This window comes from Sturnus vulgaris, chromosome 8, assembly GCF_052056855.1.
Source record: "Sturnus vulgaris isolate bStuVul1 chromosome 8, bStuVul1.hap1, whole genome shotgun sequence".
NCBI classification, from domain to species: domain Eukaryota; kingdom Metazoa; phylum Chordata; class Aves; order Passeriformes; family Sturnidae; genus Sturnus; species Sturnus vulgaris.
Genome location: NC_142250.1, coordinates 28,247,146 through 28,274,859, shown reverse-complemented (window position 1 = coordinate 28,274,859; position 27,714 = coordinate 28,247,146). Strand labels below are relative to the sequence as shown.

At 39.1% G+C, this 27,714-nt stretch overlaps 1 protein-coding gene across 2 annotated transcripts in view; it reads right to left on the bottom strand.

Moving 5' to 3' along the window:
• Positions 1-27,714, bottom strand: part of ADD3 (adducin 3) — a 92,401-nt gene that overhangs the window by 56,636 nt on the left and 8,051 nt on the right. For both annotated transcript variants that reach the window (XM_014872464.2, XM_014872467.2), the window contains exon 2: positions 2,416-2,461. The gene's annotated coding sequence lies outside the window, so the exon portion shown is untranslated. The remainder of the gene's footprint in view (positions 1-2,415; positions 2,462-27,714) is intronic.

The window sequence follows — 27,714 nt, the reverse complement described above, 5'->3', positions numbered from 1 at the left end:
TATTTTTCTTTCTGCTAGGGCACTTCCAAACAGTGATGATCCAAAGGCATTAAAGAAAAAGAAAGTTACAACTTAAAGAGTGTGACACAGATTATGAATAAAGAAACCCTTCCCATATGGAAAAGTTTTAAAAATTTGACATTCCTTTTCAATATGTGTTAATCAGAAAGACAGTAGTGAAGTCTCACTGTTTCAGACAGAAAAGAATCAAGCCTCTTGGGACACATTACACAAAAGAGCAATTGCAAAGAAGGGAGAACAATCCTGTAGTTTCTTTTAAAAACCATACTCCTAACAGTGTTTTCTTAAATGGCTGGGAAAGTCAGCAGTTTGGAGCCAGCCACATGTTACTTATCAATGCTTCAAATGCAGGGTGAGTAAGTAAGGCCATGCCTGGTTCCTTTTGCAATTGGGAAAAATCTCTTTTGAAGTCTTTCTGAGGGACTGACGGGGGAGAAAGTGTCAGGAAAGGGATTTGACAGGTTCTGCAAAGTGAGGGGCAAAAAAACCTCAAGAGTAAAATCCCTTGTCTGAAATGAGCAAAGAGATAGAAACCTCTCCTTCAGCACTGGAGCCGCCAGATAAAATGTCTGAGAGTCCCTTGCATCTTTTTTCCAGCTACACATGAATTCCTTTTTATGCTTTTTGCCAGCTTCTCATCTTACCAGGAGCCTGCAGGAGAAGCCAGGCCAAAGCTGCAGGGAATGCAGCCACACTGGGGCTCCATGTCTCGCAGTCTCCCAAGATCCCAGGAAAACGTCTTGCATTTTAAATACCCCAAGCATCACAGAAGACCTCAGTTTAAAGGTGGAACCAATGACCTGAATGATCTTAAAGCAAAAGTGAAAGGACCAAGAAATGACGCAGTTTCTTGAAAAGAAAGACATTATCAATGAACACGTCAGTGACAACACTTGTTGGTTTTGCTCTTGGACAGCAGACAGGTTTTACTCTCCTATATTTTCAATTCTGTCCAAATAACATTTTGTATTGCCTGCAATTTAAGCATAACTACCACTGCCAGGTCAAGAACTGAACACATTTTTTTTTACCAGGACTATAAGTTGCACTGCCGTTTCTTTTTAAATTCTCACACTCTTTAAACAAAAAGAAAACACCCATTACTTTTTCCATCAATCACAAAGACTTGATGTAACTTGTCTCTAAAAAAAGCTGTATTCATAGCAGAAATTGGAGAAAATAATTCCATATAAATTGTACTCTCATCTGTAGCAAACTGCTCTTGCACGTGTGGCACAAGCAACCTACACAGCTACAAACAATGCAAACTTAGCATCAACAGGACAGAAAGGACCAGAGTTCACTACATCATTACTCAAAAATAACAAATTGATGTACTCTTAGTGGAAGAAGGCAGCTCAGCTCCTCTTAATTTGAAGTGCACAGAAGTATAATATCAGCTTTTATTACTATAAGCCATTGTCTTTCCATTTTGATGAAGTGATAATATTTTGACTTCTTCCTTGCTTCTGCCTCAGAGTTCCATTTGCAAGGTACGTGTAGTATCTCACAGTCAATTCTTCACAGCAAAGAAAGGAGAAAAACTTTCTCCAACTAAGAAAAATCCCCCAAAAGAACCTATCCAAGTGCTAGCAACAGGATTATTTTAATATAGTCTTTTTAGTTACATAACAGACATGAAAATTCAAATTATTACACTGTCTTATTTTAATAAAGACCTGGGGAGCTGTAGAAGAGAGTGTTAGACAAAAAGTACTTCAGATAAGAGATTAGGCATTCAAATCCCTAAAATATTCCACTGTGTTTGATGCCAATAATTATAAAAATAAAGACCACAGCACAATATATGTTATCTATACCACAGATACACTTGTAAGACATTAACAGAAGTGTCTGAAAAATGTATAAAAGAATCCCCAGCTCCAACTTGTAGAATCCAGGCTGCTGCTCGGGTTCTGCCATCTTCATACCACTCCTTTTGCATCTTTAGGAACTGTACAGGGAGCAGTTATCTGCTGTCAGTGAAGTCTGCTAACTGCCTTGTAAACACCACATTTACTCATCTTTGATGATATTTCTCATCATCTGGTGCCTGTATCCCACAGCACAAAGAGGGAGTATCCACCTCACTGGGGCTGGAACTTGCAGGACACCTCAATACCCTATGTCTATGCAGCTCTATTATATATTTACAGCAAGTCTTATGCAGCTTTGTTGAGACTCTTGTACACACACCAAAGCTGAGGTAAAACTCCATCCCACAAAAGTATTTTGCACAGCATTAATGAGATTATTGTGATGGGGTTTTTTGTTCTGTGGTTTTTAATAAAACCACTTTAAAAGTGACAATTCACTGATTCAGTTCCCTCTTTCTCCTTAATACTGTTACACTAGAACACAGCAAGAATTCAGGCAGTAAAATGTTTTAGGTACCTTGAGTTTTTCCACGGTTCTCCTCCTCTCTAGTAATACAGTTGACCTGTAAAACAGAAAACAGACATGACTGACTGCTGGTAGGCTTCAGTGGAATATACTGTATACTTAAAGCATCAACACAACATTTAGCTTCTTGAACTCTTTTTCAGAATTTTTAATTACATTTTATTTTGTTATCATATAATGCATTTTTCATAGAACAAAATCTCAAAGGGAAGTCTCATTTAAGAGTGCCTAGTTGGGAATCTCAACACTCACCAGGTTACAACTCAGAACATCCAGACTACCTGAGCATCACAGCCACAATCCACAATTGCCCTTGTAGCCCTGAGGAAGCTGAACTCCAGAGCAGCCACTGAGCTGTGGAGCCAGGACAGGAACACAGGACAGGAACACAACACCTCCCTTTGCAAGCTGACAGCTGCTGGTGCTCAGAGTTCCTACGGAAACAACCGCCCTGCCCTGACCCTTTCCCACCACTGAGCAGTAATGGGTTTTCCTCTTGCATTCATCTTCTAACGTGGAAGTCAAATCAGTAAATAAAATAGCAATTGTTTGCTTCTATCATCTTTTTTCTTCACAGGCTTTGACCACAAGTTATCTCCAGTCAAACCTGGCACATTATTTCCATCACGTTCCTTTTTCCCTCAGCCATTCTATCAAGAAAAAACAGTTATTTCCTGGGGGACAGGGGCCAGACTCCTTCATTTCATACATGCAGACAAAACATATGCTACATTTTCTAAGATCTATACATCGGAAATTACACATTTTATGCATTGTGAAAACACTGAGCTCAGCCTCAGCCATGAGGCAAGGCTGGTACTTCTCACCAACTTGTTACCCGGTTTTAATTCATGACATTGTAACAGACTCTTTAAACCATTCTCAGCTTTTCCTTTTTATTCTTTCATGACTTCACTGCAGTATCCTCAAGCATTACTGCTTAGGTCTTCTCAGCATATCACACTACAAACACTTCACCAGTTTCAGCACTTCAGCAGCCTGGTTATCCCATTTCCCATCATCACTAAAAGCTAGATTATTCAACGTGATTGAAAAATGAGTTTGAATTTCAGGAGTAAAGTACTGACTTCCAAAGAAACCAATGCGCACAAAAATAATGCAAGTAGAATTATACAAAATTACTGTAAGAGCACAAGATACACTGAAGCAAAAAAAAAACAACCAACAAACCTTCCAAGATGTAAAATGTAAAATTAAGATGTTATTGAATATTGTTATTGCTCAAATTGTCAATTTTCCTGAATTATTTACTTATATAAAGTCAATGCCTTGCTCAGCAAGTCTGCATTTAGGAACGAACAATGTAGTTATATAAAACATTACAGTTGTTATACAGGTAAACAGCTACAAGACTATCTCATCTACTTCTAGACCTGACAGGAATACAGATTTAGGAGAGATTTAGGGGTAGGATTCTCTGCCTAGGTACTTTATGTGGGGCTTGGGCATATTTGCTCATTTTGCTGTCCTGCCAACTCCTCCCTGGCAGAGCACACAAAGCCATGGCTGGGGACTGGGGAAAGAAGAAGAAACGCATTGGCATCAAAATGCCATGCTAGAGCGTGAGTACTCCACAGCACCAGGAATTTAAACACTCTAACGTGACTGTTTATTCTTGGCATGAGTACAGTTTATTTTTCATCTACTTCACACTGTTAGAGATAAGGGAATGCTATTTTTACGCAAGCTCCTGATATGTTATTTTAAGCATAGCCGTCACAGGCAAGAAGAGACTCTTCCAGGCTAGCAGCTACTGTTTGCAGAGGGCATTGCTAGACCACTCTCAGACAATTTAACAGTCTCTCCAATTTTGCCATCTTCTGCTCTGACAGCACTGGTTTGCAGAACACAGAGGTGCCCATCTCTGACGGTGTCTGGCACCACTTCAGTCTCCTCAGAGCTGCACAGCACGGCTCCCTCCCAGGAGGGTCAGCACAGCCCCAGGACAGCCATGGACAGCTCTGTCCCCATCTCTGGGCACTGCACTGGAGATCCTACAGCTCTCAGCAGAAGGAGGTACTGTAGGAGAAAGCCAGAAACTGTGACACAGCAAACATAATATGCTAGTGAGCAAATTTCTTTCCTGTCCTTTGTCACAATCTCCTTCTTCTTCCTATTACCACTCAATGCACTTTCACAACCTATTCATCTCTCCCCACTTCAAAATTCTCATTATTAAAACATCAACAAAAATATGTGACAATTATGAAACTACTCTGCCATTTAGTGCCATTACTTAATTCCCTCTGCTTAATCCACTGGAGTCTTTCATCCCATTCTACCCAGCCCTGAGGTATGAGCAAGAAACTTGGACACAGGCACTGGTCAGGAAAAGTCTTCACTGCACTTTGCATTGTTTAGGTCATATTCTCAGCTCTTGTTCATCAGTTAAATGCCTCCATGCCCAAAACAAAATTATATAATCAGTAACAAAGGATGCAGATCATATCAAGAATGGGAAAAACAATCTGGGAAGGAGTAACAGTCACACATTAAAGAACAAACTCAGAGTCAGCTCTCATATCAGGGAAAATAACAACAACATAAATTCTTGGATGAATAAATTAGGAAGAGAGATGGATTTTAACTCAAGAGATGACAGTAGTAAGACAGATATTGAACATGAACAGCTTCGAAAAAATTTGCAATACATCTGAATAACTGCATATGTCAGAAATCAGACATACTACACAAAAATCCTAACAGGATATTGAAAATGCAAGTACAAATTAAATGCTAGATGTGGGCTTCAGTCTGTAGGACAAAAGAATTGGTGTGTCAGAAATACCATTCATCTTGAGAATTAAAGTGCAATAGTCACTTGGTTACTTGAGAGCTCCCTCTCCCTCTCTTAGAGAAGTAATGTTTTAGAGCTGTATCCAGAAACTATGAGTAATCACAATGATGGATAGTCCAGGAACTGTTGGGATATCCCAAAGAAACATGCCCTGGAATGAAATTATAATCTTCCTCAGCTACTCATATTATAATGGCTGATCAGTGTGCATTAGGAAAATACACTTCTGGTTTGAATTCAAACCTTGAGTATAAAAGCAAAGCTCTAGTAAATATTTAAGAGAATTTTGAGTTTCAAACTTAAGAGCTGGCAACTAAGTTCTTTCTTTCTTTCTTTTTTTTTTTTTTTTTAACAAACAAAACCATCAAAAGATTGTGCAACTCTAAGAGCCCTTAAGGAAACAATTGGGAATTTTTCATAACATGGTATTTCCTTATACTGTTGACCACAGGAATGCAAACAGTTCCACCAAACAGAGATTTCTTCACTGGAAACAACTGACAATCTAACCATGTTTCCATCTTTTCCATTCTCAGCACTCAGCATACAAAACAGATGATATAATAGAATACAGAACTGTCATACCAGGGCCACAAGACATCTTTACTGTAAATCAGCACCTGGGACACTTAACAAAACATATTTCCTAGGGGTTAGAGAGAGAACTTCTGTCTAATTATTTAGCACCTTTGAATAAACAAAACTGCTATTTTCTACTTATTTGTTGAATTCCCCCTAAATACTGCTAGCATCCCTGTCAACCCAAACCAGACCCCTATCCCCAACCATAACTCAGCATATCAGTAACAAGACTCACTCCCACAGCATTTCTTGACAGTAAGCTAGGTGAGGCTAGTGAGGCACAAAAACATGGGCTGGCACTCAGTGAGTTAGTGAAAGGAAAAGCAATGCCACTCTGTACCTTAGAAGACAACCCATGTAAATCTAATGGACAGATTTCCTCACCACCTCCTCCATTTAGGATTGTTTGAGCCATGTCAACTGGCACCATGAATCTCTCCAAAGGAAGCTGGAAATGTTTGTGTATCTGAGCAGCAATGGCACTCAGAACTCACATTCTACCAGAACCTGCACAAGGAGACCAAGTATCAGAGACACCTCAAGGGAAAGCAGAGACAGGACTTAAAAAGGGACTTAATTTTCCTGACAGATAATTAACAAGTCACTATCACAGAGAAAGCAATTTACACTCTCTGCTGAACTTCATGCTGTGAAGTGAGAAATATAGGATAAATGAGCATAGGCAACTGAAAAAAACAGTGTTGTCAGAATTCAGGAAGACACAGGAATGGGAAAAGGTGCTACATCAGCACCCTGACCAATATATGTCATTGCAAATTTGCAACTCAATTAAGGCAAGATTTTAATCAGAGCTACAACTGCACTTAATTCTCTCAATTCAAGCAGAAGGAAAGCAAGAGGAGCAAGTTATAAAAGGAGAACAAAACTGGAATGTGCTACAAAGAGACCAAATTGTTTTCAAAAGGAAAAACCAAAACAAACAAAGCCAATGAAAGACAAAGCTTTATGGAGTTAGTTTGCCAAACAAGTCAAGAATTTTGGATGTTAGAAAAGACAGACAAATGTCTTAACTTCAGATAGAGACATAAAAAGACTTTACTTGTGTGGAAGTGTTTACAATCCATGGCAGAGAGATTATTGTAGTCAAGGAAACCACTCCTACAAGATTTCAAATTTTGGAATTCCCCTTTCAAGAGGGAACATAGAAAAATCCTCCATGCTTTTCTAAAAGGAGAATGAATATGGCTCTAGTGTCCCAAACAGCACCACGAGGCATTGACAACAAACTAGTTCCAATGGCTCAGCAGAGGAAGAGGTCACCATCATAAATGAAGCATGTCAATATTGCACTTTCATATTCTGACATCAATGATAAAATAGCCATTACATCCCATAATATTTTCACACATGAACCGATTTACCAGGAGTTATTAACCAGCAGCTAAAATTTTCAAGCTAGGCTTTATTTAAATTACAGCATCTCTTGATCTTTTCTTTCAAAGGGATGCCCACTGAACTCTAAAAAGCTGCCCTTTCATCACAGCACACTGTTAGTCTTGGAAAATTTAATGTCTCTGAAGTTACAAACATGTGAAACCTCCCCTCTTGTTTAGATGAATCTGAAGCTCTAAACATAAATTATACAAAGAAACAGCTTGGTTTAATTATAATAGTAGAGTAAAACTTACTTTTCCAGCTTTTATCTTAACTAGATAACAAACTAGATGCCCACTCTTCAGCTGATACGTCAAAGTGTGCTGCGATTTAGAATGCACACTCAAAAACTATCTTTTGTTTTTATTGCTGTCAACATCCTAAGAAAAAAATATGCACCAAAAACTTTTCAATTTAATCTCCGTGGTGATGATAGAGAACTCCTCAGACTCTGTAGGCTGTAAAGCAAGGCAGTGCTTACAGCACACCATGATTACCATAATTAGAACATAGTAATACCAAGCGATGCAAGAAATTATTTGCTGGTTTTCATCAAAACGCACAGTTCATTTTTAATTTTTCCTACAGTCACTGCACCAAGATGCAAGTTCACAATGGCAAGAAACTACGAGGCAAAATTTATGTAACATTCATACTGAAGTTGAATTAGTACTACAATCACTAGAAGCTTTGGTGCTGATAAGGAAGCAGAGACTGATTTTAGAAAAATATTACAAATCAAAGGTATTGAAGAGTAACTGAAAACCTTTAATTATGTCTTCTGGCTGAAATAAATACATATGAAAATGAAGGTTTTAATTCACACTTACCTTTTAGGTTACTGTTTATAATAATACTGGCTATTTCATTTTACCTTTGTCATCTGATAGACCCCTCTAACAAAGGCCCAGTGCTCAACAGTTTGGCGTTGTAAAGAATAGAGCTGCTGTCTGGTATCTATCTTAATGACTGTTTCTCAGCAAGAATAAAATCAGTTTCAGGTGGGGTATTTTAAGTACTGCATTATTAAATTTTCACAAAAATACAGTCTAAGCAATGAGAAATGACACTGTCATAAATCATCCGAATGGCCTTATCTGACTGCTGGGTACAGTTGTACAACAGACCTTCTAACTGGCCTCAGGGAAGCAGTTTCTGCATTATATACTTCTGCTCCCCTTGCTCCCTTCAAATGAGGTGAGGTCCCTGCTGAGACTGGCACGAGAGAATGCACTGTAATATACTGCACCTCTTCCAGTAATGGGTATGTCAGACCAGACAAAATACAAGTGCTAACTGCAGCTCCAAAAAGCCTGTCAAGGAGGGACAAAGTGCTCCTTTAGCCTTCATTAAGAAAAATGAAAAAGCATAGGTTAGAGCTACACCAAATCCATCTAAGCAAAATAATCTTCAAGCTATGTCCAAGGTTTGGGAATTGTGAAGAAAAAGACATCTAGCATTTTTCAGCTGCTCCTTAATGCCCCTGAACCTGCTTTTTTCTTGTCTCACTCCACATATATTTTTGTATTCAGACTTCTCAGATTTTAAATCTCTCCTGAAAGAAAAAATATCTTACATTTCTTTTTAAAAAGAAAAGGAAATGTGAAGGCCTGGCACAACCCCTTTCTCACCTTTTGTTAACACCGGTTTCCTGCTTTCTTCTCCCTGAGACAAAATCTCTCATTTCCTACCAATCTTTCAGTGTCAGCTTCAGCACATTAGCTTTTACCGCGGTCTCATTACTGTCCTCTGACCCCACCTATAATGTGTCATGGTAATTTTCAAAGTTTCTCACCAGAAACCATCTGCTCCCAACACTCCTTCCTTGTGGTTTGCAGGATCCCACTCCTAGCGATACATACTCCTTCCAAAACAACAAGTCTACTAATGGTTGTAAGAAATCCTACTCCTTCTATTGCAAGTCCCTTCTGTCACACTGCTGCATTGTTTCCAGCACCATCAGCCCATTCCTCCTCTTCCACTGCCATGTGAACTCCTGGCACGAGAACTGCCCAGACACATTGTGTTAGCCAAACACCTCCAATGCACAACTGGAAACAGCTCCTTGGTGCTGTGCACAGACCATCCACCTCCTGCTCTGCCAAGAGACCCAACACAGCCTCAAAGCTTCAAATAAGGAATGGGCACTTCGGGGAGCAAGGCTTCTGCTCCCTTGGGTTCCATCTCCCACACAAGGAAACAAGACCAACTTCCCAACTCTCTCAAGTATGTGCATTTGAGACTCCATTCTCACTACATTAACTTAAATATTCACAGCTGTAACACTGGTGCAACAGTAGTGGTCTGCCTAAGGATACAAAGCAAGGCAAGATTCATATGGACTCTTTCCATATGTTTTCTCCCACAAAGTAAAAGCAAGACCTAGCACATTATTATTCTATGTTTAATTTCTCAGCAATTTTTTTTGCAAGCTGCCTTTGTCACTTCAGTCCTAAAAATGTCCATTCAGGATGTTTCTACAAAGAAGAGATGCTTCAACCACCTGAACAGACACTGATTCCTTTCTATTTTCACCTTTTCCTTTAATGCTATTTTGGTTTTATTTTGCAAGCCATTAAATCCACAGCAACTCTTTACCTGCACTCACATACAGTTTTGTCTTTCAGCTCTGAAGCTGAAGTGTTAGTCTCATTCTATTGCAGCATTTCTCTACTTCTGAGCATTTCCAGCAAGCTTACTGGCATTCCACAGCTCTTCCTGAGACTGTCAAAACTTGCCTCATACTGTGCCTGCAAACAGGAAGAGGACAGTGGAAATAAAAGTGAAGACCTGCAGCTGAAGTTTGAAGGGAGTGGAAAGGATTTTCCCCATGCTCCCAATGGTGATTAGTGGGGCAATTAGGACAAAACCAACACAAGGAATCATTGCCTGACAACAGATGATCAGAAGATGTTTCACAACATAGGCTTCAAATCTATGACATTATTTTCTTCCAACACTAACTTATGGATAAAGCCACAGCTGGATCCATGACAACAAATTATTGCTGCAAGGCTAATAATGTATATAAAGATCTTGACATACTTTTCCTCATCTCTGAAATACCAAGCCCCTTATTTATTAGAACAAGCTGTATTTGGAAGTTGAGGTTATGATTTGTTTACAAACTGACCAACTCCACTGGCAAAAGAAAAATACGTTTTCATCAGTATTTGTCCTACTTTATTATGACATTATAAACAGAAACATTGCCTCTTTACATTCTTTTACTTAATCATGCTCATGAAAGTCAATTCAGCCCCCAAACCTGAGAAGGATAAAAACCAACTACAGTTTTATTTTTTTAAACTCCGTATCTCACTTGTTCACTTTTGACTTCTGCAAAGCTTAATTCAGCCAACCTCCACCCTAACCCCTGGGAGCATCTTGTACTTTCCAGCCATCTGGACTGTATTTACATTACTAAGAAGAAAGTCAAACTTGCTCATGAACAAAGAAAATCTCCTTACTATCTTTCTGTCTTGTCTCCACAGTTATTTTTTAAGTTCTTATTCTTTTTCAAAAGAATTACTCTTCTCTCTTGGGACCTCACTCAATCTCCCTCATGAGCTCTACTGATGTGTCATACAACTTCTTCACTTATCATTTCCTAGTGCTGCCTTTAAAAAAAAAAAATTTAAAAAGAGATTACTATTTTTCCCCTCAGTTTTCACCCTCTCTTCACAAAAGCCCTTACAAACAGCATGAAAGTTCATGTATGATGGATTAGGATAGAAGTAATTGTACCAAAGTGTTTATTTAGACAGTAAAAGTGACAGCTTTGCAAATAAAATGAACTATTGCCAAACTAAGATCAGAGACAAATTTTAAAAGGAACATAGACAAACATTTACTTTTGAACTTGTATCCATTGTAATTCCTCCCCCTGGCAGTGACTGCTGCATCCTGGCTCCTCCAGGACAGAGAGCATGCAATTTTTTAAAAATTGTATTTTCATCAAAATAACTATCTGTGCTGCAACTCCTCTCTCAACAGGAAACTTGAAGAAAAAGCACAAACTGCAGAAGACAAGAAACTACTTCAAACCGGTTTTACTTTCAACCACATGTCCTTAAATCCCACCTATTTTTAATTTTATCTGAGCTGCAGCATAAGTCTGTCTTGTAGTATTTTATAACCCTATTTTTCAGGGCACACTATCTCTTTCGATCAAAGGTAGTCAACTATAGCTTATCATTAAAAGCTATTTTGCAGATTTACTCTGCTCCACTTGACATGCACCAGAAATCTGCATCAAGTTTAAATGAAAGCCAGATTGGTGCCTTAGTTACAGGGAAAATTAATGAAAGCAATGAGCGACGCTTGACATTCAGCTAACTTTTTAACTAGGAATTGAAGAGCCCCAGTACTTTGTGACGCCTGACCCAAATATCTGACTGATTTCAAATATTAATTCAGTTTAATGAGCTAATTTAATACTTGCATAAGGGAAAAATGCCAACATAGAACTATAGTGTAACATAAATTAGAAAACACTTACTAGGAAGACAAACATCTTTCTAGAGAGGAGTTTGCTTAAAGAGAACTACCTACTGTTGTTTATTTTCAAGCTGAACCTCTGAATTTAATTCAACAAAGTGACCCTTCAGAGGCACAATGACTTTTAATGATCAAAATGTCAAGTATCTTTTTGTCTCTTAGGCAGCTCTTCTGGAATACCAAGGAGTAGAAGTTCAATTACAGATGTATGGGAGGCTGCATACCACAGCCACAGTAAGTTCATTAGAGCAGGAAATACATAGCAGAGAGGTAACAATGAATTTAAAATGTAATGAATATGCCCACATGAAAAAATAACTACTGAAATAACTCACACAAACACTACCACATTGCGCTTGCTTTCCTTTAAAGATGCCAGTTTCTAGAAAGATTTAACATTGTCCCTTCCCAGTTTTTTCTTCCTCTTCTTCAAAACTCAAAAGACCAGCAGGGCTAATAAGCATGGTTTGTCATTAAAAGTTCTTGAAGTGTTGTGAAGATGCAACATATCTCTGCTTTAGGGAAGCACAGCCAAATTACTTATCAGAAACAAAACCCCAGGAGATCTTTTATCAGCTGAGCATTACCTCTACTAAAAAGGACTTTCTCTCCGTCAAGCTGTTCAAATTTTCCCCAAAACTTGCAATATTTTTTCTTTTTGAAGACATGGACAATAAACATTTAGGCAACCTGGAACTTCGTTTTCTTGAGACACAAGCTGAACGTTTCATGCCAACTACTAAAAATAAGTTTTACTTCCAGCAGTGACAACTCCTCACAGCTTAATCAAAGGAATAGCAATCACAGCCTAATGGGCCCTCTCTAGAGCACCCAAGTTGAAAAATTATCGGTAGGAGAATATTTGCTGCAAAGAAGAGAAGAATCTGCCAAGAAGTGAGGACTAATATATTTGCATTTTGTCTGCCTCAATTTGATTTTACATGTTTCTAACAGAGAGAACAAGAAGTGACTTGATGCTCAGTCTGCAGCTATGGTATGAAATTAGTTTCTAAGGAAACAGGGCAGAATCCAAGGGACAAAATTTCTGTGTTTGTGCTGCTTCTGTAGCAAACACAGCATCAGCTGCAGAAGGCACATGAAGCAAAATTCCTCCAAACCTATTAAGGGATTGGATCTCTGGCATCCTGAGCCAGCAATTTAACAGGCAGCCTCACTGTGAGGCACTCCTGTGTTGGAGGGAGAGCACAGAGGTGTGAGCAGGATGCACACCAGCTCATGGCCAGCCTACTCCTCTCAACTGCAGTGCAGGAAGAGACACTAAAAATAATACAGCTGGCACTTAATATAGTCTGCTCCTTCATGAGTGCAGAGGCTCTGCTGTGACTTTTAAAAAATCTGACTGCCCACATCTCGTGGTTCCTCTTTCAGAGGAAAAACAAATCTTTAACTAGTGAGGCAGAAAACTTTTCTGTCCAAGAACTCAAAGTGGGTCGGGTAAAAGGTGCTGATTTTCAAGAGGGGTTTCCACACCATGAATGCCAAGCAGGTTTCCCTGCTGTGATGAGCACTGGACTTTGGAGGGCATCCCTCCAATCTGATGGCATGGGGCTGTTCTGGATGCTGTCCCCAGCTGGTGCTGCACCTTACATGCAGGGATTGCACTCAGCATGCAGACAGAGACAAAGGGCAGCACACCAGAGAACTCCAGATGAGATCCTCCAAGCCAAAATAATCAGAATTCCTTGAAGAATTCAAAACTTCTGAGGTACGTGGTGCACTTTGGAATGAAACATTCCTCCTATCAACCAGCCTCCAAACCCACTGCTTAGCAACTGAGGTTGCACACGTGTACCTGTCTGCAAGAGGGAAAACAATTCTTGTTATCCATCATTCTCACAACACAGCAACACAATTTCTCTGACTGAAAACAGGGTTTGTTGTTTGTTTTTTTAAAATTATCTTAAATTCACATTTCAGTATAAATCCAGGGCCCTTCTACATTCAGTGAAAACCAGATAATGAATTGAAAAGAAAAGGTTTCTAAAGTGGTTTCAATGCAGGTGTTTGAGCAAGGCTAATTTCAGCTCCTGGTTTGCTATGTCAGTTCGGGCAGCAACAATTCTTTCTGCAGAGCTTTCCTTTTCAGAAGGAAAACATCAGTGCACCTAAAAACCTCAGTGTTAAGAGTCCACTTCTAAAACTGTTTGCCTGAAGGCCAGAGGTGACAGCCCAGCCCTGAAATCCCAAATACATTACCACGGGCTGGGGTATTATTTCCACTATGCTATTCCACTGCAGAACGCACATCAATACTCATCTCTGTCCATAAATCAATGGAACCTATTTTAGACACAAAAGCTTCAAAATAAATCCTTCTGATCAACCTCTCTAATTAATTATGCAAATACTATATCAAAGTGCACAGATAATTTTTCCTTCAAATTTTTAAAATCTGCACAGATACTCTGAAAGGAAAAGAAAGCAAATGCCTAATTATACACATTGAATAATCCAGATAATGGCCTGTCACATGCATCATTCTGAATGCAAATCAGAACAATGGTTTTAGCTGTAAACACAACGTGGAAACATGAAGTAACTTTGATCTTGTCTTTGGCAAGAACACATTTCATTAAGATTACCTTCTGTATTCAATGGACTTTATATATATATATATATATATATATCTATATACATATACACATATATATGTAATATATATAAAATGAAGCATTTTTCCCTGTTGAATCTCAAAGCCTTTCCTTACAAAACATACTCTATGAGTTATTCCAAGAGAGATGAATTGTATTTCTCCAAAGGATGCTGCCTCTTACTGCCCTGCTAGAAACACTAAAAGTAAAAATACCTTGTTCAGTGCTTTACTTTTGTTCAAGCAAAATGTGATTGGTTTTGTAATCCAAAATGTCCACAAAGAGTGGCTGTACTCAAAAGCTCCAGTGCTGGAGAGAACAAACCAGCTTTAGAGAGAGGAAGAAAGCCATACCCAGAGCAAGCATCTAACCTCCTAATGCCTGCTGTGGAAATGAGTCCTGGCATGCACTCCAGGCATGTTTAGGAGGAAGGATTTTCTTCATTTCAGCCTACTTCTTCCTAACATAGCAAGTAAACCATGCAGATATCAAGTGACCTATCAAAGGAAAGGCTAAAACTGAATAGATGAGAATGCCCAGGTTAGACATGCCAGGGAGGCAGTGGAAACCATTGCTGTCCTCTTTGCCTGGTACTAAAAAATTCCTTGTACCACTGCCCATGCTATTAAGACAAATTTCAGCAAGCCCTGCAAAACCTTATTTCATGACAATGTTATTAAGGGAAGATTAGGCTTTTAATGAGACAGTTCCATAGCTTAAAAAATTGAAGATGGAAATTAAAAATAAGACATTTCAGTGGCAACTATGGCTCACAGTGACTGAAAAGTGAAAGTGCAACAAGAAAGTCTGCCTGTTATATGGTGCAACAGTCTTCACTTCCCACCCAGGCTTTGCTTACTAACACCTTTTGCCACTTACAGATAAAACACAAGATACTAAATTTCATGTTACAGTTATATTAGTTTCAAGGCATGAAGAAAATCAATGAAAGTAGCCATACAGGAAAATAAATGCACGACTTTTTAAAGTCACCTCTCAGTAGCTGCACTTCTAACAAGAGCCTCAGCTTAGGCTAAAGGCATTTATTGCACACACCTGGATCCCTTCAACAAAAATTACTTAAAAGAAGGGACGGGAACATGTGCTGATCAACCAGAACACTCCATTAAATGGTGATGCAAGACTGCATGCAATGCATGTTGAAGGCCAGCAGAATTAATCCACACCCAGGTCTAAAATAAAGTACTCACAGTACTTGATACAGTACTACAGAATTGTAAGATTTCCTGAGTACGTGCACCTCAGCCAACTTACACAAGCCCTTACCTATCTCTGCATCACTTTTTTCCCATCACTGAAACTGCCAAACTCAAGGAAAAAAAAGCCACTTTCATGTGCTACTTCTGCAAGGCAGTTACACTGAGAACTTGTACATCAAATTCAGTTAGGAAAGTGAACAAAACTAGGACAGACACCTTCAACTTGAATTTGTTGAATGTTTTCATGATTCAAGTCTAATCATGAGGTTTTAGCTAAGCTTTTCTTTTTACTCTTTTATAGTAATATCTGCCTATCCAGACCAGGTTTCAAAATGTAAACAGGGACTTGTTACCTACTTAAACAGAAACCTTATCCAATGTAACATTTATTTATTAAGACACTACTTAAAACACTTTCTGTATTCTCCCCCTCTGTCTTCCTGGACATTAACTCATTCCTCATTTGCTGCTGCATTCAACAAGCTCTTATTACTTGGTCCATTTCTGTTAGCAAAATACACAGGTTTGTGTGTCTGTAGGAAAACAACCATAACTACTTGACAAATACCTTAGGAATTGCAAGTTGCAATTATCAAAACATCTCATGAGCTTTCTCCTAAGTTTGCATCAGCCTATAGGCTTGCTAGCAAAGGGCAGTCATGCATGCAAGTTTCCTGTTTTAATATTCCTCCTCCTCCTTTTTTAAGCAAGATTATTCTCGTCCTTAGAAACAGGAAGTCATTAAGTTTAAAATGTTTATACTACACCAAAACACACATATTGCCATGACTTCTACTCAGTGACTATTGGGTGGTCTCAATCTGAATCCACTTTCTGACCAGCAAGTGCTTCCCTTGGAGAAATTATCAAAGCATGGCCTCAGAGACCAAGGGTTGGAAAGGTATAAACTATCAGCCACTATAATTACAGTTCAGGATTTAAAAATTTTAGAAGGCTTTAATATACCCCAACAAAACTCCCAAACATCTGTTTTCAGTGAGTATTTAAATAAATGCTTTTCCTGAACTATATCAGAAACTGGCGAGTGCTGTGTGTTTCTTGGGATGAGGTCAGCAATGTGCGTTAGTGCAGAGCCTTTGCTGCAATAATTTTGTTTATTTGTGACAGAGTGTGGTTGAAGGGGGAAACCCACAGCCCACTGGCATGCTCCACTGTAACCTTCAGAACCCTGTCTGCAACCACCCGTGATCAGCACCTCCAACATGCCAAAGGCTGGTCATACTCTTCTTGTTCATAAACTCCTCATGTTTCCTCTTCAATTTGATGAACATTTAAAAAAAAAAAATCTTCATTTTACTGCTGTGATAATAATACATTGATGGGTGGCCCACAGAGTCCTCCCATGCACAGAACATCTGACTACAACTCTCCTCACACTAAGAAAAATCTGTCACTTGAGATTTGAGTTTATTGTCAAACTTACTATGGTTTGTTTTTAATGGATATAAATTACATCACAGGAAAAACCAAACTTCAGTCCACTAGCACATATTTTCAATTGCTTCTGCAACACCACCTGTCCTTATTACAGGAAAATGGACTTCCTCTCAGCCTCAATATTTTAATTATTAAATAATTGGAAGAAGTGAAGAATGCTTCTCAGAAGGGAGCTGCACAGCAGTTCCTCAGTGATCATGAGCACTTCTGGGAAAGTTGAATGCTCTTCCAGCACGCCCACTTGCTTCCTGTGAACAGCCAGCATGCAGAATTACTTGGAGAGGTCTTCCAAAGTGCTGAGAACATGATTTCTGTGCATTTTGATGCTCTATGAATCACCAAGAGCAGAATATGAAGCCAAGAAACACTAAAACATGCACATGCACATACAACAAAGTAAGAGCCGCTGAGACTAATAATACCAAAATATATCCTGAAAATAGCAGGAAAAGGCCAACAGGAAGCTACACATTATGCCACTTCCACCTGAGACTCTTTACTTTTGTTTGGACCCACAGATCAATATGAATGTCAGGAATTAATAAGGCTAAGCAGTAGAGATCAGCTCTCCAGAGACCAGCCACATCTGCTCAGCAATGCCAAGCTGCCAGCTGGATGGAGTCCCAAAAGCCTTTAAAGGGTCATCATGCACAGCAAAAGCTTGTACTTGAGCAAAAACCTTTTAGCTTAGCAACTAAAAAGGTAATAGATATTCTGTTAATTACATTAAGTAATTAAGTCATGTTTAGCTCTGTTAATTAGGGTGCCTAATTTTAAAAAGTCTAATAGCCACAATATTTAAATTTCTGGTTTGTTTGTGTAATGCAAGAAAAATCTATTCTAAACCACTGTCATTTTTTGGCTGGCTCAAAAAAAGAAGTTATGCTCTTAACAGAAAAGTTAATCAGTTGCAATGAAGAGTCAAATAAATTATTACTTGTTGAGTACAGCATATTCTAAGAAACTTTAGTGTATGAATAATCAGTTAAAAAATGCAAAATTAAAGACACCCTGGATCTCAGTCAAGATCATCAAGCACACAAGGATAGTTTATCTGGGTGCAAATTGTCAAATGCTTTTTCCTTGTGCACATTTGATAGGAGCTTGTTCAGGGAAGAAATAAACCCTGCAGCAGATGACATTTGCCTCCCTCCCAGTATGTCCCTCACTGACACACAAAGTCTGGCAGGGTAGAAAAGCTCCCATCAAGCTTTTGATAAATGAATCTATTTCTGAAATAACTGCTGGCCTACATAGAAATTGCTCCTTCCAAATATCTCAGATTCAGGAGTACAGTACCATCCATGCTCAGTTAAACACAGCTTCATCTACAGCTTTTTCTACAGCTGCAGGTGGCTCAACTTTCATGTGACAAAGACACAGCTGACACCCTTCAACACCTTGGCAGGCATGTGCTGAGGATCTGTTGTTTAGGATTATTACAGCAGAAACCCCACTGCATAACTCCCCCTGTTCCCAGGGCATCACAGCCCAACACTCTTTTTCATACAGGATATCACCTCTGATGTTTGCAAGGTATTTCCAATTCTTACCTTTTGTCTTGTTCCCAAACAGAACCCAAGAGGAGAGTCCAGGCTGCACCACTACAAACGCCCCCAGCTTGTTTTGTAAGCAAAGGATCCACTTCTAAGAACATAGTCAAGACCAACCTGCTGAAATCAGTCTGAACAATTCATGCTCATCAAACCAACTGCTGGGCTGTCTGTTTTAATATAAGCAAATCACTGCTTTCAAATTTTACTCATAGCAGCGGCCACTACCAGAGGGTTACAGCCAGTCCCAAAAGGCATTGTGTCTGTGAAGGTTTGTCACTGCACAGTAATGCTCTTTCTGACCCCATGCAATGCATCAGGAGCACTTCCAGCATCACAGTGCCACTACAGAGTGTGGGACACTCCCCATGAAGGCACCTGGAATTATCAGCCCCCATTCAAATAGCAAATTCAGCTACTAATTTTATATGCCTTTAAGCAGGGCTTATAAACCACACAACACAGTGCCCCAGACCAGCCATCTGGAAATGCAGATATCATCTGCTCACCTTGGTAATCTGCTGCAAGGTTCTTCTGATGAAGATGTACTTCATCTTGTGGTGCTATATAAATAAACAAAGTATTATAAACAATCATTTTATCTGACTGAGGTTATGTCATATGGTTTGCTTTCTCTATGAAAGAAAACACGTACATAAAGTGCAACCAGATGTTGTTGGCAGAGAATCCATTTAATATGGACTCATTTCTAAAAACATGATTACAGATGTGGCCTACATCCTGAACCCAATGCTTAAGGAAAAATTCTCTCTATGTGAATTTTACCCATTTTCTATGTTTTCTTTAAGTCTCCTAACTCACAAAAGAATGTTTTCTAGAACTGAAAAAGTTGCAGGCCCTCCCCTTTCACAAATCCACCAAAAAATAATTCAAGCACACTCTTATAAAAAAAAACCTGAGCATGCTATTGAGGAAACTTTGCTTTGTAGCAGCTCACTGCTATGCCAGCTGTGAGAAGGCAACGATGCATCTCACAACTAAGTCTAGACTGAGCTCCCTTGCTACAAACATTACTTAGCTACGACTGCACCTGACTTGAAATTTGATTTTCAAAGCACAAAAATATAGTTATTACTACTCTGCTTGCAGAACTGCAGACACTCTAAGCAATTCAATATATTTGAAGTGTTTTAAGTAAAAAAAAATTAAAAGTTAACTGAAACATACCGAAGTTTTTGATGAATAAAATCATCCTTGAAATCTCAAAGCTCTCACAAAGCTCTCAGTAAGGCAATTAAAATACAAAATAAAGATTTAATTGGTGTACTATAGGATTGCTTAGTATATAAAAGGTTGTTTAACTCTGATAAAACCCTGAGCAATCAACAAAAAGAATAGAAACAACAGATAAGTTTTAAATTCAAAATCAATAAAGTCTGAATAAGAACTCCATTCTTTCATGCTTGTTGATTTATAAAATCCTACCTAGAGCCTCAAGAAAATTAGAATAAAGCTCAAACTCTTTTCAAAACAGGAGAGAAATAGTACAGAAAGACTAACAGCATTATTTCATATCTGAACACAAGACATTTTCACTATATTTGATATCCAAGTCTTGAATTAATTAAGAACAGTCCTCTTAACACTCCTGAATTAGATCAAACAAGTTCATATGAATAGAGAATTCAAAGTTTAAGAAAAATTGTCTCTCTATATAATCATTACTCTCACTCCACATCCATGATCATATAAAGTTGAACTAGCAAACTTCCCAAATGATCAGTGGTTACTGAGATTATTCCCTCAGCAATGTATTTATTGAAGCAACAAAAATACTTGAAAAGCTAGGTTAGTTAACTACTAGTGACATCACTGAGAACCAACAGTTGAAAAACAAGCAACCCCTTCCCCCAAATTATCTTTTGATTAGACCTTTAAAAAATAAAACTGAGTAACTATTTCAGAGGACAGCGCCACTTAGGAGCACCCACATTTATCGGTAAAGCTCAGATATTTGATTAATCTAGATTATCTTTTCCAAGCAAGGTACTAAAACGGTCATATGAAATGATGAAAAAGTAAAAAAATAAAAACAGAGGAAAGTCCTACTTTCACCTAAGAAATTCTGTGTCAGATGATGTGAATGGAGCTGGAATTTTAGAATCCTCTCACGACCAGCCAATTTGTAATCAACAGGTGCATAGCTACTTGCTCCTGCAGGCAGGAAGATGGGACAATTGGAATTTTACACAACTATTTAAAATGTCCCAAGTGACCTTTAACAAGAGCTTTAAACATCTGTTTTGAGAATCATTTCCAACAGGATTAAATATATATGCATGGCTGTATAAACACTGTCTTCAGGGGGGGAACCAGATTGATTTAAAGCATGGTCAGACCTAAGGGCTTGTTCAGAGAGGAAGCTCTGGCGAGGAAGGATAAATAAACACTCCCAGCCCAGAGGTGAGCAAAGCACTTGTTCTGCTCCATGAGGAAAAGGTTCTTTCAGTGAGAGAGGCTGCTGAAGTGTGCAAGCTCTGAGCCTCAGCTGTGCTCTCACCCAAGTGTTTCCAGCTACTTTGGTTTGTGGCATGATGCAGGTGAGAGGCTCTGCCCACACGCAGTCTATCTGCAGGGTGTCTAAAAATTATCTCCAAACTTCAGCTGCTACAGCCTCACTTAAAAAGAGAGCCCTGATGTGTAGGTGCACTTACCTACTATTTATAACAGAAGCCTTGCTAGCAAAGCATATTCTTTAAACTTAAAAGAAACCCCAGTTTGAGAAGCCTACCTATGGATGATGGTAGGAGAAACAAATGAGGATGTGTGTGTTTATTTTTTTCAGAGGGAAGACAAATAAATGGAATTTCTTAAGAACCCAAATCTTATAGGTGGTTTCTGGACATATTAATAAATCAATGGCAAAACCTTCATTCATCTACTAGTTGCCAGCTACTTCACATAAAGGGTTTAACTGTTGCCAAGATGGGTGAACATGAACAGCTGTCACATCAGTATGGGATAAAATATCTTAAAAGGAGAAAAATAACATATTGTGGCATTTACACAGCTTGTTAAAAAGTTTGGAAAAAAAAACAACTCACAGCCCAAGTCTTCTCAGAGATTAAGCCAAAATGCAGACAGAATATTTAAATATAACAGCAATCTGAATAATGAGCTGAGAATTAACAGAGTTGTTATCTGGGTGCTGTCTGCACAGAGCTGAGAGGACGCACAGATCCAGGCCCCTGGAACCAAGAATTTGTCTGCAGGCACAATAACCTGAGTGTGCTATTCACTGCTCTGCTGGGCCACCTTAATTGGCCAGCCAAGCACGACTTGGGTTTCCCTTGTTTGAAGGCTTCCAGCATCTTTAGAGAGTTCTTCAAATAGCAATTCAAAGAGGAATGTGATTAAGGGGAAAGCCTCAGCTGGCCACAAAGAGTGCTGTGAATACCTCCTGCCTTTCTGCTGCCTGAAGGGCTGAGCCAAAGAGCTGCAGCTCGGGAGAAAGTCTCAGTAGCTGTGGGTCTGAATCCATCACAAATTCCTCCCCATCAGATGCTACAAGGAAGTCACTGCATCTCACAACCAAGACAGTTCTGTTTTCTGCTTTTATAACCACCACCCCTCAATGCTGATCTATCAAATACATGGAAGAGAGCACTCTAATTAGAAAGCTGAACAATTGCACACTTTTGGTGGTTTGTGCTAGTTCACTTTACCACAAAGAACGAACAACTACAAGATCAGATCCTCTTACAGTAAATAATATCACTAAGACCTCTCAGGAAACTTAATTTCACACAGCTGCAAGGTAAATAAATAATTTGAAGATATCAGCTGCAACCTTTTATGTTTTTCACACTGAGTTACACAACCTTGCAATCCTCAAAACCCACCAGTTCCTGTAAATGAGCAGGATTTTACAAAGCATCCATACTCGTGTCACCTCTGGTCAGAAGTAGACATTGCAATAAATTTCTGGACAGAGACAAATCCTACTTTTACAAATGCTTCAATAACTTAGGCACTTCAGGGCAGACTTTCTTCTTTCTTATGCAATGCCCATTGCTGGAATCCAGAGAAATATTTCCAAAATTTTATCCTTGGGGCAATATGTAGTTTTACTCCTTCTGTCAGCTTGCTTTCTTTCTTTCATCAAGCAGAATCCTCCTGTACCACATATGGCATAAACAGCCTAAAAACAGGGTCCAGTAAATTTGACCATAATGCATAGGGCTGATGCACTGCAAGTGCTTTTCTCAAATCACATACAGCTTTTTGCTCCATGACAAATCCAGTTTTCATCTTCCAAAGTGCTACACCTTAGGCCACTGTAAGGGCTTTCATTTTTACTTCTAATCCACTAAAGGTAGAAAAGATGCAGGGACAGAAGTTAAAGTTATGTCATTGAACCCTAGTAAGATAAAGAGCATTAGGAAAGCTTCTCCTAGATTTCTGTGAATAAAGAATTGAATAAGGTATATTGCAGAAATAGGTATATAAGGTATATACATGCAGAAATAGATGGGAAGAGGAAAGAGTTTTGTCTACTGGGTATGATTCAACCACTGCACCCAATTTCACCAATGCTCAAAGACACAGAAGTTATTGAGAATAAAAGTGGGGAAAAATACCCCAAAGCATTCCAAAATAATTAAAAAGACATTAAAACAACAGCTACAGTTTCAATTTCAGCTTTACTGTAGTATCCCTTAGTTTGTAAATGTCAAAACTAATACTATGTTTTTTCCTCCTCCTCTCTCCTTGAGAATTATCTGCCAAAACTGCAGTAGTGCACACTCTCTACCCTGAAAGACCAATGTTCTGGCATAGCAGAGGCAGTGAAAAACAGATTCAGCATCATTCCCCTTCTGGCAGTGCTCACCATGAGAAAGAGAGAAAGCTACCAGCATACCCTGCGTTCTTGCTCCACACTGTATTTCTGGCTGAGAGGCAGTCATTTATTTATAGAATCTCACAGCAAATTTGCTTGCATCCTGAAGTGCATTCTGATTATTTTATCCCTATTTTAGCACATTACAGTTAATAACATTTTATAACTGTAGTAAAACACAAAATACACCAATAACAGCTAAGGGAGTTGCAGCAAGTGAGAGGCAATAGAAATGAAGGTCAGATACTCACTCTGCCAGAAAACAGCACTGCTTCTCAATAAGCATGAGCTCAATGCTTGGAATCAGTGCTTCAGAAAGCCCAGGCACAGACAGGTCTGTTACACTGGCTTCAGTGATAGTCCTTTCAGTGAATCTGGATGTCTCCTGCTGGATTTACTGCTCTAATGGCATTTGAATCACGGCAACTTCCTGACTATGCCAGAACTCAAAATAAATGCATGAAGATAGGATCTAGTGATTAAAAGTATTGCCCAAATCGTCTGCTATTGGTCTCTCAATTTCTTCAGGCACTCAAACTGCCTCAATCTTAAACTCTGCTTAGAGTAAAATGAATGAATGCCAATAAAAAAGTTTGATGGAAAATCCAACATCAGCCAAATCTGGCATTGTTTGTTTCAGTTATATGGAATCATTGTGTCCGGCCCTTGAATCCTCTTTATTATACCCTCATTTCCCCTGACTGCAGAAACCTCTGTAACAGAAAACCCTCAGGAGCCGTAATTTAACAAAGACAGCATCCAAACTTGATACAAGAACTGTATGAATGAAGACAGTAATCTGGGTATGGTTAGAGTTGAAAAAAAAATTTCCAATGGATAAAATGAAAAACTACATTTGATAATAAATCTTCTTTTTATGAGTAGGCTTAATACTCTTCCTCTTGGTACAAGAATGTAATTACTGTCTTCCTTGCCAAGAAACAAAAAAAGGACAGAAAACCCACACACGACAAGAACTGTAGAAAACAGAATAAACATCAGATACACAAAGTCTTTTCAAAAGGTTCTCATTAACCAGACTTTTTAAGAACATCAGTGCTTTAAATGAGTCTTCAGAAGGGCAGCAGAAGTCAGAGACACACCAGGGCTGGGGCAAAGTGAGATAATTGCACAGGAATTACCAGAAAGCCCCTCCACACATTTTACTATTACAAGAAAGCAACAAGCTACCTGTGTGCAAGCATGGCAGTCACACACAGATCTCGGGCTGGAAGATACCCACATCATCTTTTCACTAACAGCTGAGAATCCAAAACTAACGGAGCTTATATGAGGGTGGTTTTTGCACCCAAACCCAGGCACTGCTGTTTTGACAATGTGAACAAGAGCAAAAGTGCTGCTACTCCTGTTTGTGCATTCAAAAGGTGCCCACTACAACAAGCTCTCTCTGAAGCCATTTGACTCACTTTTTAAAATCTGGGGGCTCTCTTTTGGTTTATCTAACACTGAAATGCTTCCAACAGAAACCCATTTCACACTGGGGCAGTACTGCAACAAGCAAAGTAATTTTCAGAAGCTCTTTCTGTTGAAGTCAGTACCAGGTCGTCCAACACGCTGACACAGCTAGAGCTGTTATTTTTAAACACAGTCATAGTCTATTTAACTAAAGCATCTTTACTCTGACTGAGCCAGTATTACTTTGATAAGACTCCTTAAGTCTCTACACTGAAGCCTGCATATCATATGAAACAGAGAAAATGCAAACTTTGGAAGACAGTCCTTCACTGCAGATAAGAGAAGAGAAAAAAGGAGAAGTGCAGGAGGAAGTTGGGAGGACCTGGCACTGAAGACAATAAAGTGCTATCTGCAGGACAGCTATTCACACTGAGAACTTGTGTCACTCACCACCTGCACAGAGATGGAACAATTTCAGTCAACTCCAACAGCAAACAGCTTTCTGCTGTTAGGAACTCAGCATTATGCTTCTAAAACAACTCTTCTGCCAAGTTTGTTTCTAGCAACACTAGGATTTCTTACACATCGTTTAACTGATGAGAATCTGGATGGAAGGAGAAGAGAGGCAATGCCATTGTCAAAGACAAGTAAGAGGCTGCAAGCTAGAATTATGCATTTTGGGCGGCTGGCTGAGATATGCTCAGCAACTTATTTGTTTACATTTTCTTCAATGGAATTCTGAATTCTTTATATATAAAGTTATCTTGTAAACATATGCAGAAGTTCATTAGCAGAACCAAAAGCAGCCCCACCCTTCCCTCTCACCAAAGAAATTTGTTCTATACATATAGACAGTGTGGCCTACTTGATGTAGTAAAGTTCTCCTATGGCAGCATTTAGCCTCCACTTCTTACACATAACTTATGAAATAAAGAAAAAGTAAGAGAAGCAATGGTATGCAGTACTCAGTAGTGCAAACCTTTGAACTTTACTTCAGAAAATTTAGTTGTGCATCTTGTGCTATGCATGACTACTGCAGGCTCTGGAGGCAAGGGAAGGCTGCTGTGGGAAGCAACACCAAGCACTCAAGACCAGCAGAACAGACAGGAATGTCACCCACTGGCAGCCACACAGAGCTGGGATATGGGAGCCACACAGCCTAGCCTGCTGAGATTATTTTAATTAAAATATTTTTGAAATAGTGTCATTTTCCCAAAACATTGCATTTATCCCAGAATCTCCCTTTAAGCACGACTGTTCCCTCTCAGATTCTGAGAGCACTGGGAGGGCAAGGGGGAATCTCACAAAATGGGGGCTACTACATTGCATCTCAAAGCCTGGAGAAATGGTTTGATCATTCTTGCTGTCCCACCAGTCAGTCCCCTTGCAGAAGACTGGGCTTACAGACACCTTCCAGGGGCAGTTCTCATTGTCCCCAGTACTGCAGGCAGTGCCTGCCTGCACAGCTATCATCATCACACAAGGATTTAAGGGGCTGGAGCTTACCTGGAGCCCAGCACTGACACTGCTCCATCTTCTTATTCCCCCTTTTCCCTGCTTCTCCCCACTGCCTTCGACACACCCTAGAGCTCACCCAACCCTCTCTGGGGTTAATTTAACTTATCAGAGAGAGTTATTGCAGTCAAAAGTGGGGAGAGGAGCTTTTCTGCTGCAATTTACGGTGAATTGCACAAGTTGAGCAAGCAGCAGGGCTTACACAAGAGAGGATGAGGCAGGACCACAGGGCCAGGAGAGAAGAGCAGGATATCCCCTTTAGCTTGGTTGTAATGTACAACCCAAATATTTCAATCAGATGAAAATCAGTCCTAGAGAGGAGTGACTGCATTAAAGAGGTAATTATATTTATTGGAATGGTGACATGCAGACTTCTTATTCGACAGGGTTCTTAAATAGGATTACAGGGCTTTTACTTGGTTCTTTAAATTGGTTTTGGAGAGAGAGAGAGAAACAAAAAAAATAAGTTTAGAGAGAGGATGGAATAACCTTGTAGGGAGTACACTACATTATGCCCTGTCAACCATAATAGCTTCCCTAGCACAAATATATGCTTGTGCACATTCTCCAAGTTAACTAATAAACAGAAGAGCCATAAAAAAGATAATTACTTACACTACGCATTTGCACACTGCAAACAGTAATTTTTTAGATTTATTTCCCTCTTTCAAGCATCCCTTATATTGACAAGGAACAGGGACAGCAGTGTATATCACAAAAAGAGTAAACAAATTACCTTTATCTGACTTTATTAAAGTAATAAAGGACAGACTCTCTGTTTTTGGTTTTTTGTTGTTTTGTTTTTTTTTTTAACTTACTTCAAAGAGAGTTTTATAGCTAGCTACCAGCAGGGTGTGGACTGAAGCTAAAAACTTTGAAATGGGTCCCTGTGAAATCTGAAACCAAAACACAGCAGAGGTCACCTCTGTGAAGAACTGCCTTGTCTGTATGTATACTATAAGCAAAGCTCTGTTAACTCAGCCTCGGTAATAATGTAATTCAACTTAGCCCCTGGGAATAGCAACATCAGGTTTCTACTACAAAGATAAATTTACTGCACACAATATCTGTTACAATATATTTGCAGCATGTTTGATAGTAGCCAGACACTAGTGTTACATGGTATACCTCAAGCTATTTTCTCTTGTTAAAGGCTAGCCCAGGCTATAAATAAATTTTTATTCTTACTCTGACCATTAGCCAATTCTTTTTAATCAACATTGCATGTCCATTAGTTTTATGCAATATACTAGCTAATATTAACAGGAAAGGAAGTGATACATCTGTTTTGTTTGGGTTTGTTTTTTTTTTAATTTTTAAATATTTTTCCCCATAAAGGGGAGAATTTCAACCCCTTTCA